Source organism: Sinohyriopsis cumingii, chromosome 13 (assembly GCF_028554795.1).
Source record: "Sinohyriopsis cumingii isolate HCF-2022 chromosome 13, ASM2855479v2, whole genome shotgun sequence".
In the NCBI taxonomy this organism is placed as follows: Eukaryota; Metazoa; Mollusca; class Bivalvia; order Unionida; family Unionidae; genus Sinohyriopsis; species Sinohyriopsis cumingii.
Window position 1 is genome coordinate 47883103 of NC_142973.1, and position 21202 is coordinate 47904304.

A 21202-nucleotide genomic window follows, 5' to 3' on the forward strand; every position below is an offset into this window, starting at 1 on the left:
AAGTTCAATTATGTCTGATCACGCATATTTGTTTTGTTTTTTTACTTCAAATGCGTTCCTTATTTCTTTCGTGCTCAGTCCTAAGTAAATATAGTTCTAACATTAAATCGCAAAACTCTTTAATCGGTATGTCGGTTAGATCATTATTAGAAACTCCTGTTTTTTTTTTTTTTGTTTTTTTTTTTCTTTTCTTTGTTGTGATGGTGGTGGTTGGGGTTTATTGAACAGGTCGGCATTAGAGTAATCAGAGGTGAAATTAAGTTTATTTTTACGTTCATGCTGATATCAAAATTCTGTTTAAACTTACATACACAGGTAATCTGTATCAGTCATAAGTAGTTCCACATTTCCGTCTTACGGCATTTTTTCAAAATTGTTGCGGTAGAATTTGTACATCAGAAATCTGGATACTTCACAATTTTGAAGGGAAAGTAAATAGGTTTCGTTAGTCTTATCATTTTGTTTGTTATGGTTGCAAAACCAACTTGTCATCAGTAATTGTTCTCCAGGAAAAGAAAACTTTTTGCCATTTTGAAAATGTATTTTCGTTCGAACTTATTTTAACATTTTTCGTTCCTGCAGGTTTACGTTTGGTATCCGATTTTAAAGTAATTATTGGGTTCTTTTTGTCTCAAAGTTGTCTTGAGTTCGCAGTACAATTCTAACCACGGTTGTTGTTAGATAGGACAACTCTTAAATTTTTTTTTCAGTTTTGATCCCAAAGGCGTGTGCAACTTAAGATTCGGAAGTTAATGACATATTTCTTTATAACTTTTTTTCATCGGTGAAAAACCAACTATTTTTTCATTATCATCCGCGCAATGCTCATAGTGAACTTCGGCATGTCCATCTGCTATCATAGATACTAATTTCTCCTGTTTTTCTACCATGCATCAGTTAACAGTTACAATTCAACATTGGCGCACTTCAAAGTAGTGTCATGAGCTAGACCAGCAACTCAGAGTTAGACTGTTTTGTTTCGTACAAACTTTTCTAAACTCAAGAAGCATATCGCATAACATTGCCTTACCCTTCATTTCATAGTAATGGTGATGAACACTCAATGGCTTTATTTTCAAAAGTGACCAGCAGAACTTTTCTATCCGTGGTAAAACGGTTTCGTTCGAATCTGTCAAAGATATACATATATTGGTAAGAGTAAATGTCTTTCTCGAATATTTAAGTTGCATATGTTGATAATATGGATTCTGTAAACTGTTGGCTCAGATTCTTGGCCAACTGCTCATACGATAACACCCCCACCCCCACCCCCCGAATCGGAACCTACCAACAAACCCGATCGTCCTGTTAACATTTATCCGCCTTCATTCACAAATCTCTTGACCCTGAATTTCTTGATTAATGAAATATCATGTTTACCTCTTTATCAGAATATTGTATAACTAACTTATTGATAAACAAATGACTGTCACAATATGACAAACCACCAGGGCCGGATCAGGTCAAATGTTGGGGGAAGGGGTTTCCCAACATTTCAAAAGGGTTCTGACTTTCTTCGAAAGGGCACCTGATGCAAAGTCTGTGTGTCTTTTTACTCAAACTGTGCACAATACCTAATAAACGTGCGCAAGAATAAAAGGATGTTCAGATTTCATTTGACAAGTGAATGTAGGTTTGTGTTTGTTGTTTGGGGGTGGGGGTGGCCGGGGTGGGTGGGTCCTTTCTGGCCCTAAACCACGAATAAATAGTGGAATTAATTTTGAATATTTGAAATTTAAATTACATGATTTATGAACAGGGCGTCTGTTTTTACACATTCGCTGATATAAAAATTAATCTCCAAATGTGTCTACATCCTCAATTTTCACAGTACGTATACAATAAAAGACTTTATCTGTCTAAATTGTATTGTTCTGGCCTTTGCATATCATTATCAACTATATTTAAAATTGATTCAATAACATAATAAATGCATTTGTTGTTATTATTTTCAACATTATCTATAGTCTTTGTGTGATTTTAACCTAAAAAAAGTTTTCTTTTCCTAACAGGATAAAATGATATAAGAGATTTCTTTGAGAGCTTCTTTTTTTATAGGTGTCCATAATTAGGTGTTTGAACCTGTCTTATATAGATTTTATGTTATCTTTAATCTTTTGATCAAACGATGCTTGACTTTCATGTAATATATAATTTTATACCGAATCATCTCGAATTAGTTCATGATAAACTTGAAGTTTGCTGAATATAAAAATGTATTTCTTCTAGTCAAATACCCGTATTTTCGTATTTTGCTAAGAACTGTTGTCTCAATCTGAACAAGACGAACGTGTACGGATTATTTTTTTTTTTTTTTAATTTCCTGAAAATAACTGTCTTCAAGTTTGGTTCAGCGTGGTTAAAGAACATAAAGAGGGCTGGGTCATTGTTAAGGGAAATTTATATTTATTATTTCTGTTCCAAAATGATAAGTCACTTAAAGTCGTAATAGGAATTCCTCCAAATGTTTCTTGTTTACTTTTCTGCGTCTGAACTTGTCTGCACAGAATCAACACTTATATAAACAAGATCTGAAGTCATCGGTGCGTCAGAAGAAATTGATTTATAAAGTAAACGAAATATTTAAATATTTGTGCTTTTGAATTCTTTCATTTATATATACTAACATTTGTTTAAATATAGGTGCATTTGAAGTCGTACAATTAATTATTCAACTGGGAAAACTCCACTGATTTATCTGGCTCAAATGTCGTCAGTATCCGTCATTTTGAAATCGACAAACATTCCACAGTATTATCCATATCTTTAAAATTCCTTTATTTAAATAGCATAAATTTCTTCAATATCGGCGCATTATAAAACGTCATAATTTCGCTGCTATTGTCCATTTGTGTTAAATCCATTGATTAATAAAGCGATATTTTTTTCCCCCTCAATATTTCAACGAAATAATTCATGAGCAAGTCAGATATGAAGTCCAAGTGTTTCCAGCATGAGATATATGTTTTAATTTAAGTCTTTGGCTTTCTTTGACATTAATTTAATTGTGTATCTTTGATATCAAGTGAATTCTCGTCTATGAATTATTACTATTCTTTCACATTTGCATAGAATATTTATTCTTTTTGAAAGTCGTATGTCCCTTTTATTTCATTTAGCCTTCATTTTGCTTGTATGTTTTCTACATTTCAGTCGTCCATCTTGCCTTTTCTCGAATTCATGTGGACGTTTATGTTCATTGCACTTTCTCCACGTGCACAGTGTAAATGCTAAGATTGTTCTATATACATTAAATTTCAAGCTGTTTTTATGTACCTTTTATCTATGTGGTCTTTTCTGATAATAATTTCTACGTTTTATGCTTCGCAAAAAATATACAATGTATTTCATTTCGTGTTTGCACTATTCCGGTGTATGAATTTCATTCTCTCGGTTTGGGGAATAGATAAAGTTGCTTTAATGCCACTTGAAATAAATGTAAATTTGTCCAAATTTATGTAGATTACATAAATTGTCTCATGAAAGCTAAATTTGATTGTAATTTATTATATTTTTTTAGGTACAATTATATACGTATTTTCATGCACTTTGAAATTATTTTATTACATTATTGTTCTTGCTATTTTTAATAAATAGTTCGAAGTTTGAGATAACTCTGTTGGAAAATGTCGAAGATGAATTAGAATTAAGCATGCAACAGGTTGAAAGGATTAATTAATTCTATCAGACATTGTTGAAAATGAAACGAATCATTTAACAATAATACAGACAAAGGAGCCAACTGACAATAAAAACATCCAATGCTGATTGGTTACATGATAGAATACAAGAACAATCACAGATAAGTATTAAATAGATTACAGTTTTATTTATGCTTAATATTCTACCTTTCAGTCTACACATTTGTAAAGAACGTGTATATCGTATCTTTTAACTGAGCCATTTATGTACTGTCGATTCCTTGTAGTATAAACCGTGCGAATTTCTGGTACGCTGGAGCTTTTATCTTTAAAACGTGCTAAAATTAATTTTAAAGGTGGAAACGACTGATATGTAAATATCTTGGAAATAAATTTTAAAAAAATGGAGAAGAAAAAGAAAACAACGAGAAGAAAAAAAAAACCCAAAAACATCCACCCCTCCAAAGTGTGACTCGTCATGGTGGATGCACAGTTACTATTAAACTTGACAAGTATGTCCAAATCATTGCCAACATAATATTAATTCATTTTTTTTAAACATCAATATAAATGTGTATTGCTGTAATTATCATACAATCTCTAAGTTGTCCAGCAAGTTTTCCGCAGTCATTGTTTTTCCTTTGTTTTAATTTCACTCCTGCATTAGAAATATATCTTTTTAACATATAGCAATATTATTTAGATAAAGACAGATTGGACGAGTTCAAAGACCCTTCTCTACCAGCTTAGCATTTTCATCAGCAAATAAAAACAAAACTATCAAGATCGTATTTAGCAGGAAACAAAAACAAATAGAAAAGTCCGCCTAATTGTACTACATATATATATATATATATATATATATATATATATATATATATATATATATATATATATATATATATATATATATATATATATATTTCAATCGCAATGATTTTGCAGATGTGATTAAATTAATTAATCAATCAGTCCACCACTCAGCGCTCTGTGTAAGCTTACTTGTCATTAGACTTTAATGGGGGAGAGGTACAAGGTGTTCTTCAAATTTTTTCATCCTATCTTGCGTGTTTGTTTGTTGTTTTTTTTTTTACGATTTTTCCCCAACCTATGCAGTCCAAAGGTTAGGCCATGTGCGTGCATTGTTTGCCTAAAAATAAATTCATCTCGGAAATTTAATTTGGATTAAAGACAAAAATAGATTTGAATTAATATTTCATTACCTGGTGATGACTCATTTAATTTCTCGACTGATTTCGGAGGATTTCGTTTCCAACATGAGCGATGTTACATATGTATATAAAGGAATGCAAGGAATCTAGCGAGTCTTGTCCGCTTGTCCAATCAAATACCGACGTAAGGCCATGTGACTGTCAAGACCCACCTTCTCCGGAAATAGAAGTGTCAGAATTTGGCAGACTTGAAAACTAGTTCCAAAGTTTCGAAAGTTTCAATATCTTCATAGAATTTTGCTGTAAGTATATTCAGTGACGTATTTTCATTCTTTCATGGCCATCTCTGATGCGGTGGGTTATTTCAAACTTGTTGTCGCTGCATGATCTAACATTTGTAGAGCAGACTTGATCCTGCAGTAGCACAAAGATGCCTGCAGTGGGGCTCTTATGGGGTTATTGGAAGCTGTGCTGCATACAATGGCACACAGGCTATATCTTTCAGCGGTGGGTTACATCTTTAAATCTCAATTAAAGGCATTATCTTATTATTTTGTACGTCTATTATTTTTTAAAATTTGAATTATGTTTCATCCGCGAGACTTACGATAGACCGTTATCTTTCACGAGCGTTTGTAATAGAATGGTCAAGACATTTTGGCGCGTACAGAATAAACATTGATTAGAGGTGTGTGCATGTCTGCTGAATAATCTGTTGCATACAGCTAAAAACTATCGTTGAGCCCACGATTGTGGGAAGTGAGACTTAAGAAGCTTGAAGTTAGAAAGTGTTTACTGTTTTTCCTGGATCGTACCTTCTAAGGAAAAAGTAATAGCCAACGTCAAACTTAGACGAGAGAGGGTATATAAAGTCGGGTTTGTATTTAGATAATAACAAACATTAGCTCCTAGGAGCTGTTTTACCGACTACAACTATCGTCAAAAGAAATAAACACTATCAAACGATGAAATCCAGCGGTTGTGACCTAGGAGTCTTTTTGTTTTATGTTGGCTGTATCGACATGCTCGTTTGCTTCTTTGACCTTGAGGTTGGGGTCACAATCGTCAAAACCCCAAAACATAAAAAAAAGAAACAAATTTCATGGTGATATAGGTTAAAGCTTCTTTGTTTATATTTTCAAAACACAATGATTAGTTTTCAGCATGCTTTGAATGAAACTTTAGGACCCTAAGACTGTTCTTTTGGTTTCATGCACTCTTGCCCCTTAGGCATTGTGATCAAGGTCAAAGTCACATAGAATTTGTGTTAATGTGGACATAGAAAAGTTGCATTATGATTTAACTTAAATATTTTTGGTTTGCAGTTTCCCTGAACCCTTGATAGACTGTATTATACTTTACATAAATCATTATGAAGCTAGGACAATTCATTCTGTAACATGCACTTGTGCCCATTTGATCTATAGGTCAAGGTCATACTTTCATTTGCTTATATTTCCAAAAACTTTTGATTAGTTTTGTTTATAAATTGGATGAATCATCATGACCTTAAGATAATTATGGAAAATGCGTGCTCAAATGTTTTGACTTTGGGATCAAGATCACATGTTTTGTAGTATTGCTTTGATCATAGGATCAACAAGCATGTGTTGATATTGTTTTTTAAACCTAATGACATTCACCTGGCTACAGACAGGGATAGAAACTATGGCATTGTATTCGTCAATATTTTCACAGTATAAAAGTAGCTGAGAAAAATTCTTAGGCACCCTAACAACTTTTGTGGTTCTTGGGGTCACTAGAATCCACATATAAGTAAGTGTATTTTTAATGTTGGATATATGACAATTCCAACAGCTGAGTCCTTGGTGCTCAAGCTTTTTTGTGTGAACTTTTTTTTTTTAAATCTGTTTTTTTACAGCGCACTCGTGATGTGTCTGGTTTATCAAATGGAAATTGGATTGTGAAGAGGCATATGCCAGGTCTCAGTAGATAAAGAAAGTAAGAGACCAGTTAATTGATTGTTGGTGCCTTAACACTTTGGTCTTAAGCAGGGCTCTCAAACACGTGGGCTGCATGTGGCCTGCCAAGCCGTATCCTGTTGCCTGCAATGTGATTGGCATCACAAGGTGTCATGAGATATAATATAGGTGGTATGGCCCTTGGGCCATCAAAAATGCCCAAATGTTGCCCTCGGGGTGGTTTGAGTTTGAGACCCCTGGTCTTAAGACTAATTACAAGTACACATGCATTGACTTGTCACTTTAATATTAGCTTCATTCAATACACCTTAAGCCATTGAATTTTAAATCCGTTCAGGGTGTTTCAAACACTTCAATTATATTTTATACCATATTTAGAAAAATAGTATCAAGAGCTTTGGATTTCTTTGAGAATTCTTCCCGTGAATGAAAATGATTCATTTTGTTTTTAAGAGAAATAAGAATTCCCATTTTATTAGTCATAAAATCATGTGCACATAGACTTTTGGTGTTTAGCAATTATCAGATGTATGCTTTTCTTATTGGAACTTCACATTTTTTTCTTTGGTGCCAAGTGAAAGACTGCAGATGAGCCAGATACATGCCAGACTGGCTGACAGAAAGTAGATAATATATCAAATTCTGATAAACAAAACAAAACACTTATGTGACAGATTCATAGAATAAATAATTAACTGCTGTAGTTCAAAGCTAAAAAATGGAGGATGACTTCGTCCAGTTCATGGTAGCCTGAAAATCTCTTGTAGGGATGAGTCTGCATGATACATTCTTGAAAGTATGCAACAGGTATTCAGACTTTGCTGTTTGCTGCAGTGTTGCTGGCTTCACAGATAACATTAGTGGCTTGTGAGTAAGTATTTTCATCACAATCATGTCATGACAAAAGACCATGGATATTTAAGACAAGAAATGGGGATGAAATTAATGATGGATGGTCATGAACATGAGGATTTTAATCCTTAACTTTCAGTGTGGAAGTTAAAGTTTGAGAAAAAGTAATAGCAGTATTCTTTGTTGGTTAAAGTTGAAGAAAAAAAAGGAATATAACATTGTCAGTTGTTTCTTCGAAAGCATCTTGGTAAATTTATTTATTTGAAATTAAATTAAGCTAATTAAATAAACGAATATAGAGAAGAAATGTATTTTAATCGCAGCAGTAAGTTGTCCATCACTATTGTGTAGCTTTACATTATTGTCCAGAAAAACCACAATCCATTTGATGTGAATACATGCATATCCTCCTACAGAGTGGAGAATTGTCAGTAGGATGCGATCCACTTGTGCATCTCTTATGGTCTATGTGCAGAACAGCCATCTGTTTCAAACATGCGATGCTGTATGGAAATTATGCCTGTATCTTCACCAGATAAAATTCCTTTTAGCAAGTGTTTACAACATTTGCAGTCTCCTTTCAACAGTTAATTCAAATCTCAGTGTTACACTATCCATTTTGTAACTTAATTTCTATCTCACTAGACTTCGTATCTTTAGGGGACCTATTACCTTGAGTATTCCACCCTTTAGAGGTTTGGTACACTTGCCTACTTTTCAGTATACAACCACAGTATGGGTAAGACCTTGTCTTAAAGGAATAGCAATAGAACCTGACTAACATAGAGGCCAGTGTATTTCTCTATCTGAAGACTAGATTGACATTACTACAATAAAGATCGGTGAATTTTTGTTGTTTCTTTCAATATATTGTATACAAATCACTTTCAGAACTCGTGCCTTGCATTGTTATTGCATGTGTGTCTGTGTCTTTCCTCAATAAAAGGTTCCAGGTGAGAAAAAAAGACAGGTAAATTTTATCCTTTTGTTCGTTTATTCTCACTTGGAATACTTTAGGGAAATAAATCCAAAAAGCAGTCCCAAGTGTCTTAATGCTTGAATGAATGATACCACGGTATAAACTGTTCAGTATCAATTATCACCAATTCCACATTCTTCAGCAAGTAGGGATCAACACCTCTGTTGAAATTGGAGTCCAGGCATTTTTAACTTCATTCATTTGTTTACCTCATGCATACTCAGAGGTGTACTTAGTACACACTGCATGTAACCAGATGAGTTCATGCATGACACTAAAATATGACATCATTATTTTCTTATGCTGCTTAGATATCTTATATGGCTGCCATGTTGTCCATTTTGAAAATCTTGTTATCACTATTCTGCCTGCCTGAATGGTCATATCAACATGTGGTTTTCACTAAAAGACTTCCTGTGATGCTAGTTGGTCTGAAATTAAAATTGGTCTGATTTGATACTCACAGTATGCACATCACAGCAGCCATCTTTAAAATGGGGTTTTCAGCAGAAGGCTTATGATGTCTGGTTGGTCCTAAATGAAAATGGTGCCAGTTTGTTATCAAACATGTTAACAGTGGCCATCTTGAAAATCTTTTTATTGGTACTCCTCCAGAATAAATGATCATATTTCATGGGGTTTTCACTAAAAGACTTCTTATGATGCCTGGTTGGTCCTAAATCAAAATAGTGCCAAACAGACAACCAATATGGCTGCCATATCAGCCATCTTGGAATTTTTTTAATCAATACTCTTCCTGAAGAAAAAGTTACATTGGCATGGGGTTTTACCAAGAATGTCTTATTATGTCTAGTTAGTAATCTAGAAAATGTATTTATTGCCACTTATCCAGAACAGAAAGTCATTGACTTGGGATTTTCACTGAAATACTTATAATGTCCAGTTGATCCTAAATGAAAATGGTAATGATCAAACATTAAATGTGGTTGCCAAGTGAACCATCTTTGAAATTTGTTAATTTTGCTACTCCTTATTGGAAAGTCATATTGACATGGGGTGTTTACTGGTTGCCTAGGAGGTTAGAGTGGCTACCTTGGATGTGGGAGGTCACACATTCGAACCCCTGCCAAGTTTTACCAAGGATTTGCAGCCTCGCTTGGTGCTCAGCATTAAGAGATTAGTTTTGGGATTGGTCAGCTTGATGTCAGGATATTGTGACTGGGTGGGACATGATGCTACATGTCTGCAGCATATTGTTCCCAGTGCTAGACATCACTATAAACTGCCACACTGCAGACATCATAGCGATATGACTGAAAAATTGTTAAAGTTCCATTAAAACTTCAAATCACACACACATATTAGATGTTTAGTTGGTCCTGAATGAAAATGGTTCTTCTCAAACATCCAGTATGGCTGCCACTAAGATCAGTTTTTTAAAAATCTTATCACTGCCTCTCCCCATTGCATGGATGGTCACATCAGAATCAGTTTTCACTAACAGATTTATCATATCTGCTTGGCCTAAATATCAACATGTTCCTGGTCCTGAATAAAAACGGAGTTGATCTGATGTCCAGTATGGCTGCCACAGTGACCATGTTGAAAATCTTGTTATTGATGCTCCTCCTGAATGGATGGCCATATCAGCATAAATTTGTAACAAAAATACTTCTTATGATGCCTATTTGGTCCTAAATGCCACAGTGACCATCTGATTATCACTACCCTTTTTGAACAGACAGTCATATTATTATTCGGTTTTCGCTAGAAGGCTTCTTATGGTGTCTGCTTGTTTCTTAAGGCCAAAAAAGAAATTATGTATGTTTCCTACTGCACTGGTTTTAAAATTAGGGTAGGTAGGTATTTTTTAAACAAAACATTTTATAATGATTAGTATGTATAATGTACTAAGTGCTTGAAGTTCTAGGCAAAATCAGCTCAATTAGATGCACAAATCAATTGCAGGAATTGATTTTAATTTTTTTATAAAATCCTGGTGGAAAAGTGTTCGAGTGAGTAACGAAAAACGGATGGTCGGCCAACTGGAAGTGCACATTTTTTTTAACCTATTGAAAATGGTACCAAGCTGATATCCAGTATGGCATCCACCTTGACCATCTTGAAAATCTTGTTATTTTTACTTCTTAGTTGATCATCGGATCAACATGGGTTTTCACTGAAAGACTTGTTATGATTTCTAGTTAATTTAAATAAAAATGGTGCTATTCTGATATCCAATATGGCCACTGCATTTGCCATCTTGAAAACCATGATATTGCTAATCCTTTTAAATGAAAAGTAATATTGAACCAAGATATTTTATTTTGTTTTAACTCTAGCAATTTTTTTTGTAAATAATGTCATTGATATAATGAGGTGTTATTTTGTTCTAAATTAGGCAAGATTTTTTGCAGCTGTTGGTGAGTCAGAATTGAGAACAAAAGAATTGTAGGCCCCTAGGCACAGAAAATTAAATTGTTGGTACCTTATTTGATAGTATGTTCAGAAATACAACAGTATATAGGTGGTACAAATTTGTTTGTGGTACCCAGTTCTAACATTGATGTAAGAATTGCTTTCAGATATAATTTCATTTTCATTCTTCCAAGTTTCATTTATTGCATCGGGTAACTACTGTGGTACAGTCATTGTCAGTACTACAATATGGTTAGTAGCAGAAGTTATTATACTACTGTTGACTGTTATCATACATTTGGCATTATCAGTTCCACTAAAACTGGTATTTGTGTTGTTAAAAAAAATGCCTTACAGATTAAAAATGAAATGATTACCAGGAGCAATACAAAGATGTGCATGGATAAGATTCTTTTATAAGATCATAAGTCATATCTGCTAAATTTTTATGTTAAATTCTGAATTAAATTCCAAGTTTGATCGGAGAAGCATATTGACAGTTGTATATTTGGCTGAAATTTTGGCAAACATGATGTGCTGGTGTGCTGTTTTTAAGAGAATAAATCAACAAATTGCTCTGTTCCCGTTCCGTATGTTTACAAAGGTATGATTGGTGTTGACTGTATTATATGGACATAACTAAATGATAATCTGTAGATGTATGGTGCAGGGTTATGTTCAGAGTGTCCCTTACAGATATGGTTCAAGCTGTATTTACTTTCAGCCTGAATTTAGGGTTTTGGAAAAGATGTACTGGTAGATTGAAGATCAGTTGGGAAGGTCATTTTTTTAAATCAGTGGATTACTGTTTAAGTGGTGTTGAACTAGGGAGTTTTATTCAACTGGGATTGTCATGAGATTCAGCCCTACCCCCCATGTGCTCATTTGATCCATATGGTTTGTGGGGACCCCTCTTACCAGGAAGTGAGTTTTTCCACCTGTCATGACATGATGGCTAGACTTCAAAGGGTAGGACGGATGTGTTAGGGCAAGAGGAATAGCCTAGTGGGCAGCTTGTCCAGGCAGGACCATGTGCTCCTTGTGGAATGGTCTCTGCACTTACCATAGTCACATTTCCAACTATGGGGGAGATCTTTAGTGGACTAGTTCATTATGAGACTAGCCATCAAGTTCCATCATTATCTCTCTCCAGTAGCAGATCAGACAGCCTGGATGCTTTTAATCTGAATCCTGATCATGTGTATGTGTATACCTTCCCACCTTTAAAAATAATTCTGCGGGTGCTCCATCAAGTCAGAATCTTCACTTCTCTGTTCATCTTCATAGCCCATTTATGGCCACAATAGTCATAGTTTGACCTGTTGTCACTGTTGCGCACTAAATATTACCATTGGGGAGGGATCTTCTGTTGCAGAACAGGTGGTCTCTCCTTAAGAGCCTACAAATTCTCCACTTTTATGCTTGGCTTATCTCAAGCAGTTGATATACCAGGACCAGTTTTCAAGCAGAATTGCCAGCTGCATTATCCAGGCTAGTAGGCAATCTACTTTCAAGGTTTATGATGCACAGTGGAGAATCTTCTGTAATTGGTGTTGTAGCAAACACTTTGTTCTGTGTCCACTATTAAAGGCTATAGGGCAGCCCTTTCTGACACTCACAAATTCTCTATGGGTTGTGCCATAGGGTCATACCTGATCTGTTTGATCTAATAAGGTACTTTGAACTTCAGAGACCAGTATCTCACTCACTAATATCTAGATAGAATCATTAATGTGTTCATTGGTGGAACTGTCAAAATGTCCTTATTACTCTTTCAGTGAAGCTTCCATCAAGAACATCTGAAGGCTGTGTTTTTGTTCTCATTAATGCCAGCAAGAAGAAGGAGTGAGATTCATGCCTTGTCAGCTTGTCAGTGCAAAAAAAAAGAGGTTGTTTATAGTTCAGCAGTAACTATAATTCAGTTTCTCTGTTTGCCAACCTGTATTTCTGGCTAAGAATCAACTACCATCAGTAGCTCCACTTCCTTTTGAGATCCCCAGTCTCAGTTACATCTGTGCTACTGGGATAATTAGGATGGGCTCCTGTGACCAATTGTGGCTTTAGGGTTATATTTGGCTTCTTTTAAAGGGAGAAGGAATGGTTGGAATTTCTTCCTCTGAGGGGTTCTTCTGATATTAGTGGCCACTATTTCCAGGTGGATTGTCCTCATCAAAAAAGCTTATCAGTATCTGACTGAGAAGGACCTTTTTATAAGAAATAAATCCCATGAAGTCAGGGCTAATGCTTCATCTTGTGCTTACTTGAATGTCTCTTTTGATGATGTTATGAGAGCTGCTGCCTTGCAGTCTCACACTACCCTCTCTTCCTTTTACCTTCCATCTTGGGTGCATCAGTTTTTGTTGGGTCCTACAGTGACAGGTCAGCAAGTGGTCCAGCCTTCTACCAGCCTACAGTTGTCACAACTTCTGCTGTGGGTTAAGTGCAGTTGTTTTCTATACCAGTTTTATCAAGGCTTTAAGCCACCCTCCTAACTGGTAAATTCAGCAGTGCTGTAGTAGAGGTGATGTATCACTGGTACAATATCAGAATGTTTTGTGGAGGGTGTGGAATAGTTTTAATCATGTAATACTTATCTGGTTAACATTTCTGAAATTTAAAAAAAAATGTTATTACATGTATGTACATTTAATATATTAAAATGCCAAGTATGCCATTTGCTGAAACTTATATTTTGCATTTTTAACTTTTAAGTAAAAAAGAAACCAAAATGAAACTAATATGCATGAAAGGACACATGCATATTGTTGTTTTTTACCAAATATATAATGTGGCAACTTAGTACTGTAAATGTTTCTTTCCATTCTAGGTTCAAAACTTGTATGAATTTGCTTTCAGAAGCCAACATATGTCTTTTGCATTTGGGAGTCATATCAGGCCCCATGGGCTTCTTGCTGATAAATTAGAAAAGATTTTTTTTTTTAAATTGTAAATGGCTATGGGCAACCCAGAACAAATTTAAGAAATGTCATCAGTACCATTTGGTTAACTTTTCCCCCATCCTCATATGGGGATCCTATAGTCCTATAGTCCTTTCCTCATGCCATGATTTTTTTTTATGAACTATACCCCATCCCCACTCCTCTCACAGTTTTTAAGTTGTTCCTTTTCTGGCTCAAAATGTTGACATTGATAGAAAACTTGGATTTTAAAGGTAACCTGAGAGAATAAATATTTCATGCAAAACAAAAGTGGCATTGTCACTATCACCCTATGGTCATAGTTTTAAAACTTTTGCAAAGACTTGGCCCCATATTCACTTGACTTACCTGGGTGCAGTTTTATATTTACTAGGAAGGTAATTCTTAAGGTGTGTTACACTGGTCCACTATTGAATTTCAGGAACAACAAGGTTAGGGACTTGGCCTGTGAAATACATATATTTAAGGACATTATTGAGGGTTTATTGGTATATGCCAGCCTTCTAGATTAAAATCACATTTTTTTTATATCTGTAATAAGTTGGTGCTATACGTGTCATATTGTTATTATATTTGTGACATATATTAGATTTTCATATTGCTAGAGTTAAAAGATGTTAATAGATCAGTAATTTGACAATATTACATACAAGTTGGTGTAAGAATTAATCACATTGTATATCTTAGATGAAATAAGGGTCCTAATTTTTCAATCATATTATCATTGCACTGTTGGTTTTTCTCAGGTGACAACATCTGTTCATGCCATCATGTAAATTTGAGTGAAACTAAATGGCAATGTTCTTTTGTCATTTTATACACCCACTGCATACAGCAGGGGCATCTTCATGTAGGCATGTGACGTAGGGTATATCATGGGAATCTTGTTGGCAAGGTTTTACAAAACCAGTTGACTCACAGAATCTCTAGATGATTTGCAGTGTAATTTGATTTTCAGGCCATTGTGGCAATTTTTCATTTTTTTCTTCTTGCATATTTGTGGACTTTTTATGGCTTGGACTGTTTTGACAACAAATTTGTTAGCACCACTAAACAAGAACAAGGTAGACAAATAAAATTTGGTAATCATAAGTGTGTTGCTATGTCACTGACCTGGTTAGGTCTACAGGCCATTGTAGCAAAAAAAAATTATAGACATTTTATATATTTTTGGACTTGTTCATTTTATGATAAAACCCTATTAGGACAATTAACTGAAAACACTTGAGATAGATGAATTATATTTGGTAGGTATGATTGTATGATATTTAGAAGACTTGATTAGATTTTCATGCCATTCTACAAACAAAAATCTAGGTTATTTGGAGTTCTTTATTATACTTGATCTAGCTATTTCAGGATGAATCTGTCTTTCCAGATATACATGGCAAAAGATGTTGATATTGTCAGGAAGCATACAAATTCAAATTCAGGCACAATTTCAGTTTAAGGTTGTCAACTTTAGAGGTTTCAGCTTTCAGAGATTTACTAGTCACATTTTGCATAAGCAATAACCTGTTGTGATGAAAATTTTCAGATGGCAATTCAGGTAGATAGATAAAAGCATGTTTGATTGAAAAATATGGGGCATATGCTGTTGTGTATAGATTTTCACCTTAAAGTAACTGACAGCAGCTACTGTAACATATTTTCTACGTTGTATAAATGATGCAAGGGACAGAATAAATAAATCAGGCTTGTATTAGTTGAAAAGAAAAATTAAGGAGTCAGTGGAATGATGAAAGACAATAGTAATTAATAATAGACGATGACTAATGCTAAACGAGTCAGATCAGGAACAAAAACTTGGATAGTTCTCAGATAGTTTTACACATCAGTACCTTGCTCTCCAGTGCCTATATGGAATCTTTCTTGTGTCTTGTGGTCACTAAAAAAAAAATCTACGTTATAAAATTTTGGGTCAGGCTTCCTTTGAGAATGTTACCCATAAGTCAGTTTCCTTGCTCACCATAGCATCTGCGAAGTGAGACAAAGGAGTAAGCTTCATGCCCTATCCATAGAGCAGGACAGTATCAGGTTCTGGGGGAAATTATGGGTTAGTTTTTTTCCCTTTGCTTTTAATTTACAATTGTGTGATTTTTGCACATTGATTTTTCTGTTTGAGTTTTAATTTTTTTTTTTGTAAATTCAAGAATCACATGTCCTATAAAAAATCCTATATAAACATCCCAAGAATAATTCAATTACAGCAAAAAGGGGAAAAAGTTGTATGTTAAATATATTAGATGTAGCAAAAGCTTGAAAGGGCAGCAAAAACTTTCAAGTAAATTTTGTGATACAATTTCAGAATGATAAAATGTTTTTGGATTTTAGCAGTTAAACTTTACAATTTTTTAAATTCTAATAACTAGTTGAATGCAAGATCACCTGCATTTAGCCAGTCATAATCTCAGCACATTTTGTTATGCGTGGGTGACAATTACTTTATTTATGGAAATTTAATGATGCTAACATATTTTGATTTTACAGTACTAGCTTAATGGATGGTGCTGGTGTCTGGCAAATGTGCCTTTGCAGAGAAAGTTTTAGTTTTGGATGTACAGTTATGATGAACTTTGGCAGAAAAGAGAGGAATAGCAGATATACTGGCATCCTTTTCACTCATTAGAATGATACTGCAGCAGTAATGTCACTTTGCATTAACCGAATTTGTGGTTACTGCTTCAGGAAATTTTTTTATACTGTTTTTTATCTCATCATGAGAAACAGCTGAAAAATACCATCCAACTTTATGCATCAGGTGGAAATCTGAAAATGCCAGCTACCTTTATGCATTAGGTTGAAATCTATCTGAGCGCAGTAAAGTCTGACATCAGACTAGAGGCTATATTGCTGTTCCTGTTTCCATGCATGAAGTAATGAAGTTTGACACATCGATAAGGGGGGTGGGTGGACATTACTTGAGCCCCAAGGTCTAGAATATAGAAAGAACAAACCTTAAATTAACAGCTTATCATGAATAAAATGACTTAAGATTTACAAAAATATAGTTTTTAAGAACTTATATTTCATTTGTTGTGACTACTTTTTATTGCAGAATATATGAAATTTAGCTGAGCTGGTCATAGACGAGAAGAACTTACTGGTATGTGGTGGTCATTCATCTATTTTCCATCAGTTGTCCAAATTACCAAAAGTTTGTTATAGTTACTCATAAAGTATGGTGAGGATAGTCACAACTTTAAACTCACATTGGGGGCCACATGTGTTTGAGTGGTCTAAATTGCGAGCCTTTACTGATCACTGCCATCTCACCTCAGTCTGCTTGGGCTCGAGTCTCAGGCTTGGCCAATGTGGGTCAATGGTTCTTACCAGTTTTCCTGGGTTCTTCATCTGCCAGTTATACTGGTCAGCATGTATATTCTATATTGCAGTGAGCAATAACATTAAACCCCCAAAATATTAACAAACAAGCATGCAGATTCATCCCAAGGTCAAGTGGGTGCAAAAAAATTAAAATGTTGCCTCTCAGACATCCAGTATGGCAATATGGCAGCCATTTTGACTGCTTATGATATCTAGTTCTAAATGAAAATAATAATGATCTGACATACAGCTATTGACCATTTTAGTGCATGGAGGGTGTGATAGATCTGTTATGGTACTTTGGTTTTTGTTATCTAGGAGATGATTGACCACAGTGTTATTGCCCCAGTCATAAAAGATTTGATATAATTGCTTGCAAACCATTAACTTCAGAACTCATTGAAAATTGATGCATGAATTTAAAAGGAATAAATTCAACAACTAATAACAAACTTGCATCAGTGAACATATTGTATACGATTGAGACAATACCTTGTGATTTTCTGGGACTCTCTCCTTTTGCTGTGAAGCTAGTTCTCTCTAATGTTCCAAGTCTCTCAAATTCTTCCAGACCCCAGTCCCTTGGATGATTTATTTAACAAGAAAAATTATGTACTGACTTCCTCATTGTCCTTCAGACTTCCCTTTTGGCAAATAAACTGGGACTGTTGAAATTTTCAATGGAGATTACTTGAAACCTTGGATTTCATCTGGGAACATGCAGTTTGCTCATTTAGCTTAGCCACTCAGGATTAACTATCTCAAACCAGCAAAAGTTTAACACTCCCTTCAAGTCAGAATAATTCTATCTATATAGTACGCTTTTATGAAATAACTATTCTGGAAAATATCATTTTTTTTACACTTATTTCAAGCGGCCCAAGATTTTCCAAAATTTGTTGATGGCTTATCTCTACTTTGTCATTTCTTCCACTTGACCCTACGTTAACATATCTGTTGGACCTTGCGGGTTCTAATTAAAGTTCAATCATTCCTCCAAACAAGAAACTTCACTTTTGCTTTGTCATCTACAAGAAGCTGCAGTAGGATTAATGGATTTTCTGTTGATACTGTTTACAGTTTAATGGAATTACGACTCCCTTTCAGCCAGGATTTTTAGATAAAAATTAGTTACCATCCATAGCTCCACTGCCTATAGAGATTCCCAGTCTCAGTCAGATCTGTGCTGGAGTTGATTAAGATGGACTTTTATGCCCAGTTATGGAACTGCGTTTCTAACTTAATGTCTGGAATATGAAAATGAAGGGTAGGATAAGTTGATTTGTTTTCCTTCCTTAGAGCTCCATTGGTTTCAGCTTCCACTATACCTTGATGGATTGTCACCACAATCAAAAGAGTTTATGAGTTCCTTATTGATACAACCTTTCTTGTATGAAGCTAAAAGCTCATGATGTTTGAGCCATCACTGCCTTATGGGCCTGTATAGATCATTCTTTGAAGGAATTCTTGAAGGCAACCTTTGGTGATCCCATAGTACAATCTCCTTCTACCTGCCTTTTGTTTGCACAACAAAACAAAGGCATTTTTTCACTGGGACCCATTGTTGTTGCACAAAATGTGGCCCAGAGGGACACCAACAATTGTTAAGTGGATCGCTCCCTATAATGGTGACTATATTCCTTTTTTTGTGTGTTTTTGATTAGTTTAACACATCAGCCTACCTACCTAATAGACAAATTCATCAATGCAAAAGTGACAGCTAGGTTATTGTTGTTAATAAAAATGCAGCCCTTGTAATTACAAAGGCTTCAGCAGTACAGTGATGATATCATTGATGTATAATGTTGCTTTGCTCATCAATTTTCCACACCTGCTTTAACATACTTTTGGCATGCCCTGTTAATCAAGCTGGCCGCTTGGCTGATGCATCACTTGTCCATTTATAACCAGTGTTCCATTTACAATCACAGTTCAACCTGGCTACTACTTTCATGGCCAGCCCATACAACTTGTCCCAAGTTAGATACATATAGTTTATATGCAACCAGTGGACTTGGTATGTCTGTCCCTTATTTTATAATTATTAGTAATGAACTGGCCAGTGTTTTTGAACATTTTAAAGTAGAAGTACCACATGTTTACAAAACTGACAAATTTAATTTTTATGACAGTAAACTGTATAAAATGTCATAAGGTAGTTTTTACACAAGTTAAACATGACTGTTTCAACAGGTTACTGGAATACATCATGGTGTCAGGAAAGGTCTGTCCATTGTTTAAAACTAAGATTACTGAAAATTGTGTTTATTGGTTTAGGAGTAAAAGATGGTGTTTTATGTACAACATGTCATATTGTGGCAATTATGTGTTGTGTCAGCCAGGTGATTGATCTTTATTTCTGTCAAGTACTTTTGTCACAGAATGATATTGTCATGTTGGTCATTGTCTATATTATGATGCACAATTGCAGGATTGATGCTGATTTGTTTTTTAAATCTCTACTGGTCTTGGTGTGCTATCCATCTGTCCATTAGTACAAATATATTATTGCCCACTTGTAAACTATTTGGAGGATTGCCATGAAATTTTACACAAACATTCATCCTTTTTTTCAAGTTGGCCTTAATGAAAATTGTGCCACTTGAAGATACAATGTGGTTGCCACAGTTGCCATCTTTAAAATATTGTTATGCTACTTCTTCTGAATGGATGGTGTATGTGTGGGTGTGTGATTTGGATTTTTAACATAGCTTTAACAATGTTTCAGTCATATCGCTACGATGTCTGCATTGTGACAGTTTATAATGGTGTCTAGCACTGGGACATCATGCCGCAGTCATGTAGCATCATGTCCCACCCAGTCGCATTATGTTGACACAAGGCCGACCAGTCCTAACACTAACCTCTTAATGCTGAGCACCAAGCGAGGCAGCAGTTAGTACCATTTTTGTAAGTCTTTGGTATGGCTTGGCTGGGGATTGAACCCATGACCTTCCGCATCCGAGGTGGACACTTTAACCACTAGGCCACCGGAGCGGTCCCTGAATGGATGGTCATATCAGCACTGGGTTTTGACTGCAAGATAAAATAAGATGACTAGCTGGTTGTAAATATCAGTGGGGCCCATCTGATGTCCAATATAGCTGCAACAGTGGTTATTTTGAAAATCTTGTTATTGCAACTGCTCCTGAATGGTTGGTCGTATGAATAATTGGTTTTTACTGAAAGATTTCTTATGATGTCTAGTTGGTCGAAATTAAAATGATGCTAATCATATGTCCAGTATGGCCACCACAGTTGCCATCTTGAGAACCTCTTTATACCTATTCCCTCTGAAAAGAAAGGCACATTGCCATACAATTTTCACTATAAAACTAATAAGTTTGTACAGTTGGTCCTAAATGGAAATCTTGTTATTGTTACTCCTAAATATTTGCAGGATTGCCATGCAACTTTACACACATTCATCCCTTGGTCTAGTTGGTTCTAAATCAAATTAATACTGTTTGGACATCCAATATGGCTGGTGATGGCTATCTTGAAGATCTTCATATTGCTACTCCTGAAGGGATGGTCAAATCAACATTTTCACTAAAAAACTTCTTATGATGTCTAGTTGGTCCTAAATAAAAATGGTGCTGATCTGATGTCCAAAATAGCCATGCTGAAAATCATTATAGCCTCTCCTCCAGAACAAAAATTAATATTGCCATGGGGTTTTCATCAAATGACTTATGATGTCTAATTGTTCCTAAATGAAAATTGTGCTGATTAGATGTCCATTATGGCTTCCAAAGTGGCCTTAATGAAAATCATGATATTGCTATTCCTTCTGAATGAATAGTAATATTGCCTTGGGATTTTCACAGGAATGATGTTTAATAGTTGGTCGAAAATGAAAATAGAGTATATGTCACATATCCAATATGGCTACCACAGCAGTCATCTTGAAAATCTTGTTATGGCTACTCGTCCTAAATGGATGGTCATATCAACATGGAGTTTTCAC

General features: G+C 35.0%; 1 protein-coding gene across 9 annotated transcripts in view; it reads left to right on the forward strand.

Annotated features, from left to right (window-relative positions):
- Positions 1-4997: 4997 nt before the first annotated feature.
- Positions 4998-21202, forward strand: part of LOC149785499 (uncharacterized) — a 207307-nt gene continuing 191102 nt past the window's right edge. For 4 of the 9 annotated variants that reach the window (XM_089979288.1, XM_089979297.1, XM_089979286.1 and 1 more), the window contains exon 1: positions 5008-5115. The gene's annotated coding sequence lies outside the window, so the exon portion shown is untranslated. Of the gene's footprint in view, positions 5116-21202 lie in introns of all 9 variants that reach the window. The other 5 variants (XM_089979287.1, XM_089979294.1, XM_089979301.1 and 2 more) reach the window with 3 other exon arrangements.